Source organism: Oryza brachyantha, chromosome 8, assembly GCF_000231095.2.
Source record: "Oryza brachyantha chromosome 8, ObraRS2, whole genome shotgun sequence".
In the NCBI taxonomy this organism is placed as follows: domain Eukaryota; kingdom Viridiplantae; phylum Streptophyta; class Magnoliopsida; order Poales; family Poaceae; genus Oryza; species Oryza brachyantha.
Genome location: NC_023170.2, coordinates 7,490,079 through 7,503,838, shown reverse-complemented (window position 1 = coordinate 7,503,838; position 13,760 = coordinate 7,490,079). Strand labels below are relative to the sequence as shown.

The window sequence follows — 13,760 nt, the reverse complement described above, 5'->3', positions numbered from 1 at the left end:
ATGACATGGGCACTGCAATTTTGAAATTTTGATCTTTTTAAAAACTTATTTTACAAATAGACTTTCGCCGTCGTTTAATAGAACAGGCGCCAATATCGCATCCAGCAATCTGTGGAGTTTCGATCTGGAGTGAAGAAATCAAAGCCCCTGATCTGTAAACTAGGGCAAGCACGACTGCACAAGCCTAGGCTCCCATGGATTAGAGTTAACTGACATATTCTTCAGTGCACTACATATATATAGTAGTAATACCTAGGAGGCTGGGACCTAGTTAAGCAGTATCACAAGCTGGAACGGAAGATAACTTCCTAGTTCTGTGCCTAAAATCTAAGCTAACTGCAGCAAAAACCTACTTCAGACATTTTACCCTATTCTGTCGTCTATGGCCATATTCATATCACAAGCAGACGACATATTCAAAACAACTGCTGTTTCTTCCTCTATGGCCTCTTTGCTGGGAAAACACTTCCTCCTTTGTCTGACGAGCCTTTTGCCTCTGTTGCTGATTGTGTTGAATCCCTTATCTACCCTTAAATCCGCGCCCATCTTACAACTGCTTCTTCACCATTGTTGTCATCGTCGCTGTTACTCACTTCGATGGTTTATTTTGTATCTGGCATTCTGGCTGGGACCTCATGGGTTGCCTTTCCTGATTGCTTCCTTCCCCTTTTGGCAGGTTTAGCCTCTTCCTCGTCGTCGTCCACCTCACGAGCAGCTTTATTTGATCTACCCTTTTCTCTGCTTATTTTCGCGCTGCTTGCTGTCGCATCCATCCCATCCAGCTTCTGCAACTCTGGCACATATGCTGAAGTCTGAGAAAACAAGTGAGAATGGGATCAGCAATTCAGCACTACACATGAATGTGAGCTTTCCAAAATGGGTAAAATACTTACCCTACCACCAACCGTAATGAAGTCAACTTTCTTTCCTGAAAGCAAGAAAAAATCAATCTTCAATATTGCTAGACATCATGAATACATTATATTTCACCAGAGAAGATGCTCAGACCCTCCACAAAGGCCTTGCCGGGTTTCTTCTCCCTGGAGTGAAATATCCAGTTTTCTGGATACTGACTGCTATCAGCACCAACTTCTATGGACTTCTCAATCACCTAGAGCCATAGCCACACAATGCAAGATTATCATAGAGAAAAAGATCTAGGCGACAAGAGAGGAAAAAAAATGTAAGCACCAGTAATGACATTGCATTCTCTTTTAAGAATGATTAATTATTCAACAAGTAAACCAGATTCCTATTGGACTCAATATGTTTAAACATTTCTAATATTCGGTTATATTTTCAATCTGTATGCTAACAGGATATAGTACTAAGCTCAAGCCAGACACAAATAGAACTGTGAATATCCTGTATTACTCAAATATCTATATCTGATTCGTATATGAAACACACCAATCATTTTTTTACATATGATTGAATTGATAAAGAAATAAAAAATGCACCCAAGCTCCACAAATCCAAGCCATGGTTTTTCCACAGGCTAAACAGACTAACCTCTTTAATGCACTGATGGAGGGCCTTACATTTTTCCTTGGAAATTTTCGATGCTGCTTGCATTGGATGAATCCGTGCCTACACACCAACAGGGCACAAGGTGAAACATGCTTATGTTTTCATCAAAAGAATAGCACCAAAAAAATAGCCTAGGTACAAAACAATTTAGATGCCCAAAGAAGGTTATGTCTGAAACAAGGCCCCATCTTTGCTGGGTAAAAGGAAACACAGTGCTTTTTATGGGAGGGATCAACTCCTAATCACTTAAAAACAAAGCTAAATCCCACTTGTTAGGTTTTGCACTATGTCTCACATATGACCTATGTCCTAGACGGCTAGACCTTGATGGCCTGGTGCTGTTTGGCAGGAGAAGAGAATGTGTGAGGGGCATGGGGTATAAACGAGAGAACGATACATGTGAAAATAGATTATTCTATGGCTAAACTCAATTAAACCTGCCCATCTTACATGATGTGACAAGCACAGATAAGAATATCTATCCAGCCAGACAAGAGACAACTAATCAATCTTAACTAATTTTTAGCTGACAAATTAAATACTACACATACAATTCATGCACAGCTACTGCACCATTACAGGCACAACCAAGCCGTTTGTCATGCACTCATGCGCCAATTGGGCCTGCTACTGTGGTCTCCTACAATACATCTTTCCCCACATGACAACTTATGCAGCTAAACTATTTTTGTTATGCTGAATACAAGGACACTACCGCATAGTACACAAGTGCAAATGTTAAAAATTTTGTGCATCTGGGAAGTTTTTGGTCAGCAAATAGACACAAATTTTGTAATGTGTTTGTACAGTGAGACTCTTTTGTGGTGTAAAGCGGTAAAGCCAACTCTATGGAAACTGACCTGATAAAGCACTTCATCTGCAATCCAGTTGCCAATTCCGGATATAAAGCTCTGTAATTCAGAAGTCTTAGAAGATAGCAGAATAAAAAATGTGGTATTGTGCCGCTACTGTGGCATTTAGACTACATTGGGGTATAAAACTATAATCTCTTAATGAACTAATCAAACATACTCCCCCTGTTCCATACTAAGATTTTTTGGCCCAATCTAGATTTATTTATGGATCAATGAATATGTTATATATATATATATATATGTGTGTGTGTATATGTAGATTCATTAGTGTCACGCCCTGAGTTTTACCCTAGCCAAGAAATAATTAAATAATGCATTAAAAATAATTTATTAATTAAAGTTCAGGAGAAAACTCAGTGTAATAAATTAATTTAGTTAATTGGAAGCTTTTCGGATATTCTAAAATGTCCCGAAAGCATTTTAAATGATTAACAGGATTTATATTTGAACTGCAGTCAATAAAATTTGGTCTAATAAACTTAATAAAAATCGGCAAAATTGGAGGCAATTTCTTTTTTTTTCCCTCCTTCCTTTTTCTTTTCTTTTTCCCTTCTCCCTTTTTCCTTTTTCCCTTTTCTTTTTCTCTTTTCCTTTTTCCTCCCCCTTGGCCGAACTCGTCATCCTCCCTGTACGATCCTCTCCCCCTCCTCTCCAAGCCATGCAGCCTCATCTCTATCTCCACCAAAAAATCAATTCCAATTAATTCTAAATCTTATCCCCTTGAAACATTATCTATTCCTTGTTAATAGGAGATGGGTAACAAGATCTATCTCTAGCTTCCCCCTATAAATACCCCCTACACCCTTGCCACTTTTCCCCGTCTCCCTCTCCCGTGCATCTCCAGTCGCCCCTTCCGCCTCCGCTACAGCTGTGCCGCCCCTTTCCCAGCAGCTGCGCAGCAAGCCGCTAGCAGCCCTGCTGCATCCTTGTTCGCAGCACGTCGCCGGCTGGTCTCTCTCCACCAAATTTCAGGTTCGCATATATTTTATTCTTGCGAATCAATCTAAATTAATCTACCATTTAATTGTTCAGGTTTTCTAGCCTAACAGCGGGGAACAACCACAATCCGTCGCTGATCTCTCCACCAAACCTCAGGTTTGCATACGTTTTATTTATGCAAATCAATCTATCGTTAATCTACCGTGTAATTGCTTAGGTTTTCCAATCTATTAGCTAGCGTGAGATTGATCTACGGTGCGGAATCCAATTTCGTAAATGTAGATTGGTTTAACGTTAAAGTCATCTAATTCTAGTTTAGCGAGTCGTTAAATCTCAATTTAACGGGTCGTTAACTCCTGCAGTTGTTCCGCTAACAGTTCACGGGTTCACGTATCGGATCTAATTTGTCGTACGGATCTCTAATTCGTGCATGATTTGGTTCTGTCGTGTGAATGCGTGTACTGTCTGCAATTTCCCGAGTCGTGTCCCAACCGGCGCTCAAAGTCTGCATCGCCTCCCTCGGCCCACTCCTCCTCCCTCTCCTCCTGGCCAGCAGGCCACCGGCCTAGCCAGCCGGCCCGCTCAGCTCGCCTCAGCCTCTCTCCCATCCGCCTCTCCTCTCTCCCGTGCGTGGGCCGAGCCACGGCCCATAGCCACCTCGCGCGCGCCAAGTCCAGGCCGCCTCCCCTCTCCTCCCGGGACGCTGACAGGTGGCCCCCACCAGTCAGCCCCATCTTCCACCTCCAGTCGGCGCCTGCGCCCGTGCGCGTCGCGCCCGCGACTGCATCGCCGCGCCGCCATCTTTGCCGGTCTCCACCTTTGCGCCTTCGCCCGCCGGTCAACGGCCATCGTCGGTCATCCGCCGCCCCCCCGTCGTCGTGGTCCACCCAGTGAACTCTCCCCTTCCTCAATCTCTCCCTCGGCGCCCGCCGTCGCGTCGCTCCGCGCCGCCCGACGTCGTGTCGCCGCGCCTAGCCGCCACGCCGTCCGCGTTGCGCCGCTCCACCTGCGAACGCTTCCGCTCTGCCTCACCGCGACGCATCCCCACCGTGCCACGCGGTGCGTGCGCCTCGCGCCCGTACTTGGTCGCCGCTCGCCGTCATCACCGCGTCACCTCGCGGCGCCGTCCGCGTTGCGCCACTCCTCTGTCGCACGCCACCGCTCTCCGCCGTCTCGCCGTGGCTCCCGTCGCGTCCCACCTCGCCTTGTCGCCGCCGTCGGCCGGCATCACCACCTCCCCGCGCCAGCTGAGTCCGACTCCGCCGTGCCCATGTTCCGACGCCGCTCTCGCTCACCGCCGGCCGTCACCGCGTGTGCCACCGTCTCGCCGATGCGCTCCCGCCTTCACCACCGCCGGTGAGCAACTCCTCTCCCCTCTCGCCCTCTCTATCCCCGCGCCGCCGCCGCCGGGTCGCCGCCCGACGTCCCCGTCGCCACGCCATCGTGGTGCCGTTCCTGCCTTCCCTCGCGATCTCCTCTCGTTCTCGCATGCCGCCGTCGTCCCCGAGCCGTCGCTGCGCCATTGCCTCGCCGCCGCCAGTCGAGCTCGCGCCTCACCTCCGGTCGCCGTCGCGGAGCCGCGTCATCACCCATCCCCGTTCGGCGCCGACTTGCTGCCGCCCTTCGCGCCGCCAGTGAGCATCCCTTTCCCCTTTCCCTCCTTTTCTTCCCCTTCGGCGCACCGTCGTCGCACTGCCGCCACTCCCCGCCATCGACGTCACCTCCGCGACGCTGCCCCGAGACGCCGCCGGCCGCGCCTGGGAGCGTTCGTGTTGATGGTCGACCTCGCCGCCGCGGCTCGCCTTGGTTGCTCAACGTCGCGCAGCTCGGCCGATGCCGCCGCCACCCGATTCCGTCGCCGAGCCGCCGCTCCGAGCCGCACGCCACCTCCGCCTCGTCCACGCCGACCCGTTGCCGCCGTTCTCATCACCGGTGAGCCTCTCCCTTTCTCTCTTCCTCCCTCTTTTTACTTCGGCCGCTGTCGTCGACGGATGTGTCGCCGTCGCGCGCGCGCCGTTTGCCGCCGCCGACGCACCCTCTCGGGGCCGTCTTCATCGCCTCGCCATCGCCGCCGCGGAACCGCCGTCCTTCGCCGCCCTCCGCGTTGGATGCCGCCGCCCTCCTCTGCCTGCACCCCTCACCGCCACGGCACAAGCCGAGTACCCACGATGCGTCGCCCGTTGTCGCGTCGCCCTCGCGCTCGCGCCGCTGCGCTGCGTCCGTCCAACCTCCTCTACTTGCCACCGCGCCGGCACCATCGTGCTGCGCCGCTGCCACGCCTCGCCGTGCACCGCCGCCCCGCTCCATCACGCCGGCGCAACCACCACTCTGCTTTCCCCGGTCGCCGCCAAATCCGTTGCCCAGAGTAACCACCGCCCTGCTTCTCCCGGCCGCCAGCCGCCGCCTCGCGCCGCCGCGCTCTCCGGATTTCCCGCACCGAATCCGCCGCTGACTCCATCTCCCGCGCCCGCAACGGCCGCCGTCCGCCGCGCCCGCGTGTGCAACGTGGTCTCTAACCGCCGCCTCCGCCCTAGCCGGCCGCCCCTATAAAATTCGCCTCCCTGCCCACCGCCGCCATTTCTTTCCCTTCTCCGCCCGAGCCGCCGTTGTGCCTAGCCACCTCGCCGCCGCGCCCAATCTCGCCACCTGTGCACCGCCATCCACGCCGCCGGTCGTCACCACCCGTCCCGCCACGACGCCGACTCACCGACGTCGCCGCCGGTAAGCCGTCGTCGTCCCCCTTCCCTCTCTTTTTCCCTCCGCACGATGTCGCTGAGGTCGCCGCCGCCGCCACGCGTGTGCGTGCCCCAGACGTCACCGTCGCCCCTCCGCCCATCGTTACCCTCGCCTCGCCGTCACCGACGCAACCTTGCCGACGCCGGAGCGCCGTCGCCCTCCCATCGCGCCGTCGTCGCCGTCGGGCGCCGTTGCCGCCGTCGGCCATGCGCCTCCTCTCTACCTCGGCCGCCGCCTCACCTCGTCGATCCTTAGCGCCGCCGCTCGCCGCGCCGTTTGTCGTCGCCGCCGCCCGCTGCCGTTGCACCGACGTCGCCGGTCGCTGCTCGCGCCGCCGCCCCGCCGCCTGCCGCCTGTCGCGCCTGCGCTCTCCCCTCCCTCCTCTGCTCTCTTCCTCTGTCCAGCGGGCCCGGCCAGTCGATCTCTCTCCCCTCGTGGGCCCCCTTGTCAGCCCCTCTTCTCCTCTTGTCTCACTGCCAGTGGGTCCCGGCTGTCAGCCTCCCTCTCTTCTCAGTGCTGACGTCATGCCTCCGATTAATTGCGCAATAAGTCAATAAGGTTTTTCTGTTTAGTTTAAAAACACAGATAAACTTCTAAAATTCATAAGTAATTCATCTAGTCTCCGTTTAGGTCCATTCAAGTTTCATTAAATCCAGAAAAATGCCAAGAATCCATTAAAAATAGTTTCTTTCTCTGTTTCAGTAGTTTTTTAGCCTGTTTTGTCTGTTTTGCCTTGTTTGTCGTAGGTTTTGACCCCGTCGCAGCGCCGTTCGTTCTCGAAGTCGTCGCCGAAGTTTCTCGTGGGTCTAAGCAAGGCAAGTGGCACCCTTCATTGATCATATTGAACCTATGTTTATAAAATCCCCCGCTTTTACATTCAAACATGCATTGTTTTATGCAAATCTATTTATTGTATTTATCTATTGGGCAATTACTTATATATCCGTTGATTCCCATTTATTATTGTCATCCCAGGGTTAATTTGACTAGAATTAGGGTTAGTCAATGCTTAGCCATGCTTAGTTCAACTAGCTCACCAATTATTATTTAATTATTGTTGCACTTTGGTACACCTTCAATGGTTGTTATCATTATTCATTTCCCGAGGTGGATTAATACAACTAAAATATTGCTTATGGTGGGCTGTGGGTGCATGGTTTTGAGAGTCGTGCCCATGGCAATTAAGGACCGGTTCTCAGGAAACCCTGAAAGTCTTACACGTGCTAACCACAAGCCAGAATGGGCAACGGTGAGACTCGTAGTCTAGCTTGTCCCTATTCGACGTACCCAGGCAAGGGTAGGCGTGATGGAGTATGGACGGGCAATCGTGGTGTAACGAAAGCTTCTCCTGCTTCCGGATCTACCAAGGCACAAGAGGGGACTGCCCGACTTGGTGTAAAGGAGGGGGTGAAACCTGAAGTGTGGTGCGATTGTCTAGGGAGGGCTGGGTGAAAGGTCTTATCATGGTTTCCGTACTGAGGTATCGTGGTGATACGTTGGGGCATGGTAACATGCTTGGCAGCCATGTCTTGTGGGTAAAGTTGTACACCTCTGCAGAGTAAAACTATTCGAATAGCCGTGCCCGCGGTTATTGGGCGAACCGACAGACTCACTGGAATTAGTTGAACCCCTTTAATAATTTTGTTAATCTTGGAACTGGTTTGACCCTGCGCAATGTGGTGTAACGTTGGCAGTGGTTTGAGTCTGTCGCAACGTGGTTTAACGTTGGACAGAGGGTTGACCCTGTCGCTACGTGGTGTAACGTTCGACAGCGGTCTGGGCCTGTTGCAACGTGGTGTAACGTTGGACATTGGATGATTATTTTAAATGTTTACTTTACTTTTATTTCAGTCTATTCTATTTACTGTTTTGCTAAATTACTGCAGCTTTTGTGCAAGTTAACCTTAGCCTATCCTTGATACCCTGTTGTATTCATTATTCTCCCCCTCTTGGGTGTTACTTGTTGAGTACAGTGGTTTGTACTCAGCCTTGCTTAATTTTTCCCCCACCAGAGCAAGTGCCAGAGCCGGTGTCAGAAGAAGGTTGTTCCGAAGGTTGAAGTAAGGTTCAGTCCGCCGTCGAGAGTGCCTGTGGTGTGGAGCCGTCTTCGCTAGCTGAAGCTGAAGATTAGATGGTTTAGTTTATTTTCCTTTTCCGCTGCATTTCGATAGATAATTGTTTTTATTTGTTTTTAAGACGTGGAACTGTGTATTAATTTGTCATAGTGTATACTCGGGCTGATGCCTGTACCGAGATTTAATACATGCTATTGTTCAGAAATTTGGTGTAAATTTCTGGGCGTGACAATTAGCATCCATATGAACCTAGAGAGGGACAAAACATCTTATAATACGAAACAAAGGTAATACCAATTAGTGACTTTCAGGTTCATGAAACTTATCAAATCTGCACGACAAGTGACAAAGATAAGCCATATATTTAAGTTGATTCCCACAACATAATGGAAAGTTCTGCCATTTTTTAATTGGAGGTGCACAACTGTTACACTGCTTAAGATCTTTGATTGGAGAACAAAGCATTGCAATCGGTACCTGATCAAGCAAAAGGGCTTTTATTGGAGTATTCTTTCTACTCAGTGATTGTACATAATCATTAAGCTGGAGTGGTTCAAATAAGGCATCTGGTCCAAGCTCAGAAATTGGTGGGACGGCTTCTGGCTATTACATACAGGAAAATTCTAAAATGAATTATTGCAGCATAATGAAGCCATAAACTTTCAAATCAAATAATGACTAGATAGTTACATCGTCAAGAAAGCGAATTTTTGCAAAACGCCTCTTATCAGTGAAGGAAAATTCCAAGCCATCATCCATCTGTGATATTGACAGATAAAAAAGAATCAGATGTAAGTTACTCAGCTTGTTAGTTCGCATCTGCCTCATGACCCAATTGAAAGTTCCATGATGGGTTAGAGCATTTCCAAACAGAAAGTAATTTTTTTTTTACAATATGGAGAGAGAAAAACCTACCACAAAAAGTATGAATTCCATTATAATATACTTGCTCCGTCCCAAAATAACTGGCCCTTTAGGATTATTTGGTGACATTAAGGTTTTGAAGAAAAGACTATAGTGACCCTTATTAAATGAGGTGTGGTTAAGATGGGGAGAAATTTGAATAAGAGATTATTGATAGGACAAGTGGCACTTATTTTGGATGGAGGAAGTATTTACTAGAATCCTTCAATAAACTTAAGTGCTTCCTTTTAAGCATTATGCATAACATGGATATTTCAAACACCAATAAACCTTTAAGAACAAGATACAAGACAACATATTCCTACATGAACAGCCCCTATATCATACTCTCAGTGTACCTTAGGTGCTAGTAACTAGATGGGTGGCTTGCCAGCATCTAATGCCTAACTTCTGCACTTCTATTAATGGTATAGATTTCAATAGTTTGACTGCACACTTCTCACAGTGACCTATATCTAGAAGCAGATAGTATATGCAACCACATGCAACAATGTTGTTATACTTAAGTTGGAAAATATTTTCATAATGTGATGATTTAGCTTGTAAAATTTACTGCTAGTATATTACTATAAAATTAATGCAGTCAAAGTCTTGGATTGAAGACTGTGAAAACACAACATGAAATTATATTAGATATGGAAAGGGTATTTCAAATTCATCAGTGAATTGATACATGCATTAAAACAAAGGGTTATGGAAGATTAGAATATTAGAATCCATACTTCAACAAGCAGCTTTGAGTACTTTGAAGGCCATTCTTCAGTTGGGCTCACCGCAGACCTATATCAAATGCCACAAGAAAAATATGCTAAATATTTTAGTCAAATATAATATAACTATTACAACCAATTTTATGGTCACATATAACAGACAGAACATCAAAGAATATATATAGACCTGATCACCTATTGAAATTCTTTAATGGTGGTTGAATATAGGTGAACGCATAAAGGACTGGATTTAACTAGCTTGCCACTCAAATGTTCTCTTTTTGTTCATGAGACGCATATTGCTTTAATAAAGTCCCAAATAACTTGTATCATGAAATAACATCCACCTGTACAATCCAAGGAAGGTATATTCACATTATGTTTGGGGACAGTTTTCTCCAGTATTAATGATAAATGGAAAAGATATATTGAAAAGTTGACCATCTACCTACTTAAATTACTTGTCATCATAACTTTTCATATAATTTTTTATGACATTTCTAGAAAATTTACTCCAGAAGCCATAACAGAATATAATCAGCAGAGGGTGCAATTAACATTGTAATCACCACCAGGCATCAAGAACATTAAGTGGCAGGAAATGAAACAATGTTAATTGGTAATCATGGTTTTTGAGGCATCGCTTTGGCATCCCTAAAGCAGTAAGGCGCTGGCAGTCTCCAAGTGTCTGCTTGCCCAACAAGATTGTGCTAAGGCGATGCTAGAGACAGAAAAAAACACAGTGATTACGCAAGGGCGCGCAAAAAAGGGGGACAATAAAGGTTCTTTTTTTCTTTTTTGGGTGTGGCACTACCGCAACAAATGACTAGAGTAAATGATAGAAGAGAGGGGCAGAAAGCTTGGCGGCAACCCTATCCACTGCAGCGATCCCTTCTCCTTAGCAACGAACATGCGCCCTGGCAGCAACAAAGCAGGCATTCTGTCCTGTTTCTTCTCCTCAGCAACGAACATTTGCACCTTCCTCTGTTCCTCTGCTATGCTTCTTCCTCTGTTCCATTCTGCCCCTTATCTGCTCTTCCCTGGCTATTTGGTCTCTGTTCTAGCAATCTATTTCTTCTTCTGCTCTGTTCTGCCGATGTGGTCTCTATTCTGACGATTTATTTCTTCTTCTACTGCTCTTCAATGGTAATCTAGTTTGTTTCCCCTCTATTCTTCCTCTCCCCTACATCCCCTTTTGAGTACACATCTACTCTTAAATGATCTTCCTCCCTAGGCCCCCTTTGTCTGTATTTATAGCACTAGCAAATTGCCTGTGCGTTGCAATGGGATTTTATATTTTAAAAATATCATTATGTGAGAGTAGTTAACACATGTAATCCTTGGTTATTGTTTCTTAAAAAAACAGAATACAAATAAAAGGAGGCAAATCAGACATTTTTCTGCGCGCAACCAACAGGCCACGACCTTTTTCTTCCCCCCTCGCGCGCTTACCCCCACCCAGACCGCAACCTGGGCCTAGGCTGGGATTCGTCCTCCATGCGCGCTCGCATGTGGGCCGTATTCGGCCCATTCATTTGCAGCCGTCCGATTGCAGGGCAGCCGATCCGACGGTCGGCTGGCGAGATCGGGGTGGAAAAACCCCGACCTAGCCACCGCCACCGACCGGAACCCTAACCCTAGCCCAGGTTTGGCTCCCTCCTCTCTCCTCCTTCCACCGACGACTGCGGCCGGCCCGCGCTGCATGGCGGCGCCGTCGCGCGGCTCCTCTCTGGCAAACACGTCCTCTCGAGGAGAGCGTGCCGCCGTCGAGTGGCCTCGTGATGGCGTCCTAGTCGGCACGCCCCCGTTCGCCCTTTCCTCCCTCTCCCTCTCGACGCCGGCCGGTGGCGCTCAGCCCACACGGCGACGGCGACAGCGACCCGGAGGCGACGGCATCCTCGCCGCTCCCTCTCCAACGGCACGCAGTCCTCCCTCCGACTCTTTTCTAGGCCCACACGGGGCCCACGCGTCATTCACTGCCACCACCACTAGAGTCTTTTAAGAATGGTATAGATGTATGTTTTTAAAATGCAGATTTGATTTGCTACGTATTAGATTATTATGTTTGCCACCTTATTAGATTACGTGTGTTTAAAGCCATCACCTTGCCTTACACCTTATCTAAGGTGGTAAGGCAGGCTGGGTTATGTCGCTTTGCCGCCTTAACAACTGTGTCGATAATATCTCCTAATGATGCAGAATGCCCTTAAAGAGTCAATATGTGATATTCTATGATGGATAAAGCTACGTTATTGACTTGTTTCACAATTATACGCTACTAACCTTTTGTATTTGCTCAGTTCCACACCCTTGATGTAAATTGCTCCAGCCATTCCTGTAACAGAAACTAACAATTGGATGCTGTTTGTATACTTACAACTGAAAATGGTTAATGCATCAAATGGCCGCTGAACCAGCGTCCTCAAATTGGTCCTTCAACTATCAAAATGTTGAAAGTAGGCCTCTAAGCTTCAAATCTGTTTCATTTTAATCTCAATGATGGCACACCAAGTTTGTGTCATTACTCCTTTATTGAAGCAAACGTGTCAAAGAAGACTGAATCGTCGTTAGGCAAAAACTGCAATCAAGATTCTGGTGGAATTTTCACTAGGCAAAAACTACAATCAAGATCCCAGTACAAATTTTATATCAATGGAGTGCCTTTACTGAACTTTACCTACTGACAAGTGACACCATGCTTACAGTATTTGTTCAGTTTCATTTTTATTGTACTGACACAAAGGACTCGCACGGAGCAGTGGCAACGCAACATGAAAGTCCCCAAGAACAGCATGACGCGAGGATCCAAAACGGCACCCAAAGAAAAAAAAAATGCAAATCCAGGAAAAACCCTAAACCTCCCTGGAAGTCCTACTGTTAAGAACGCGAAACAAAAAAGAAAGTGAAAAAAAAAAGGGCAGCCCGGAAAGGAAGGGAAATATTTGACGAGAGAAGGTGTGGAGACGGACCGAACTGGAAAGAAGGGAAGGGCGGAGAATCAAGCGCGAGCCACAGATTCTTGCCCTTGCGCCGAGCGGCGGCGATGGTCCTCCCGACAAGCGCCGCCTCCAGCCGCGGTGGGGCGACGCCGTCGATGACCTTGGTGTCATCGGCGGCCGAGCACCGCACGATCCTCTTCCCGACGCAGTGCTCCTCCAGCGCCCGTCGCGCCACCTCCACCTCCGGCAGCTCCGGCATCTCTCTCTCTCTCTCTCTTTCTCTCTCTTCTGAGTTCTGAGTCCTTTCCTCTTTTTTCGCTATATAGGGTGAATGCAGAGGCCCCGTCTTGGTACCAAAAATTTTCACCAAAAAATATTGCGTCAAATCTTTCTACACTTAAAATAGAGTATTAAATATAAATAAAAAAACTAATTACATAGTCACGTGAGAAATCATGAGACAAATCTTTTGAGCCTAATTAGTACATAATTAGCCATAAGTGCTACAGTAACCTGTGCTAATGTTGGATTAATTAGGCTTAAAAGATTCGTCTCGCGGTTTTCATGCCAGCCGTGAAATTGGTTTTTTAATTCTTGTCCGAAAACCTCTTCCAACAGCCGGTCAAACGTCTAATGCGACATATAAAAATTTTCATTTCACCAACTAAACACCTCTTAGCTTATTTTTGCACTGGTTGGATCTCCGCATTTCCGCAGTCCGCTGGTGATAGGGGCTGTTTAGTTCCTAAAAATTTTCACCCAAAAACATCCCATCGAATCTTTGGACACCTAAATAGAGTATTAAACATGATAAAATGAAAAACTAATTGCACAGTTATGTGAGAAATCCTGAGACGAATCTTTTGAGCCTAACTAGTACGTGATTAGCCATAAGTACTACAGTAACCAACATACGCTAATGACGTGTTAATTAGGCTCAAAAGATTCGTCTCGCAGTTTACAGGCCAGCCGTGAAATTCGTTTTTTTATTCGTGTCTGAAAACCCCTTCCGACATCCGGTCAAACGTCTGA

General features: G+C 47.7%; 1 pseudogene; it reads right to left on the bottom strand.

The window, feature by feature from the left end:
• Positions 1–19: 19 nt before the first annotated feature.
• On the bottom strand, positions 20–13,039 carry LOC102718381 (annotated as a pseudogene).
• Between the last annotated feature and the right edge of the window lie 721 nt (positions 13,040–13,760).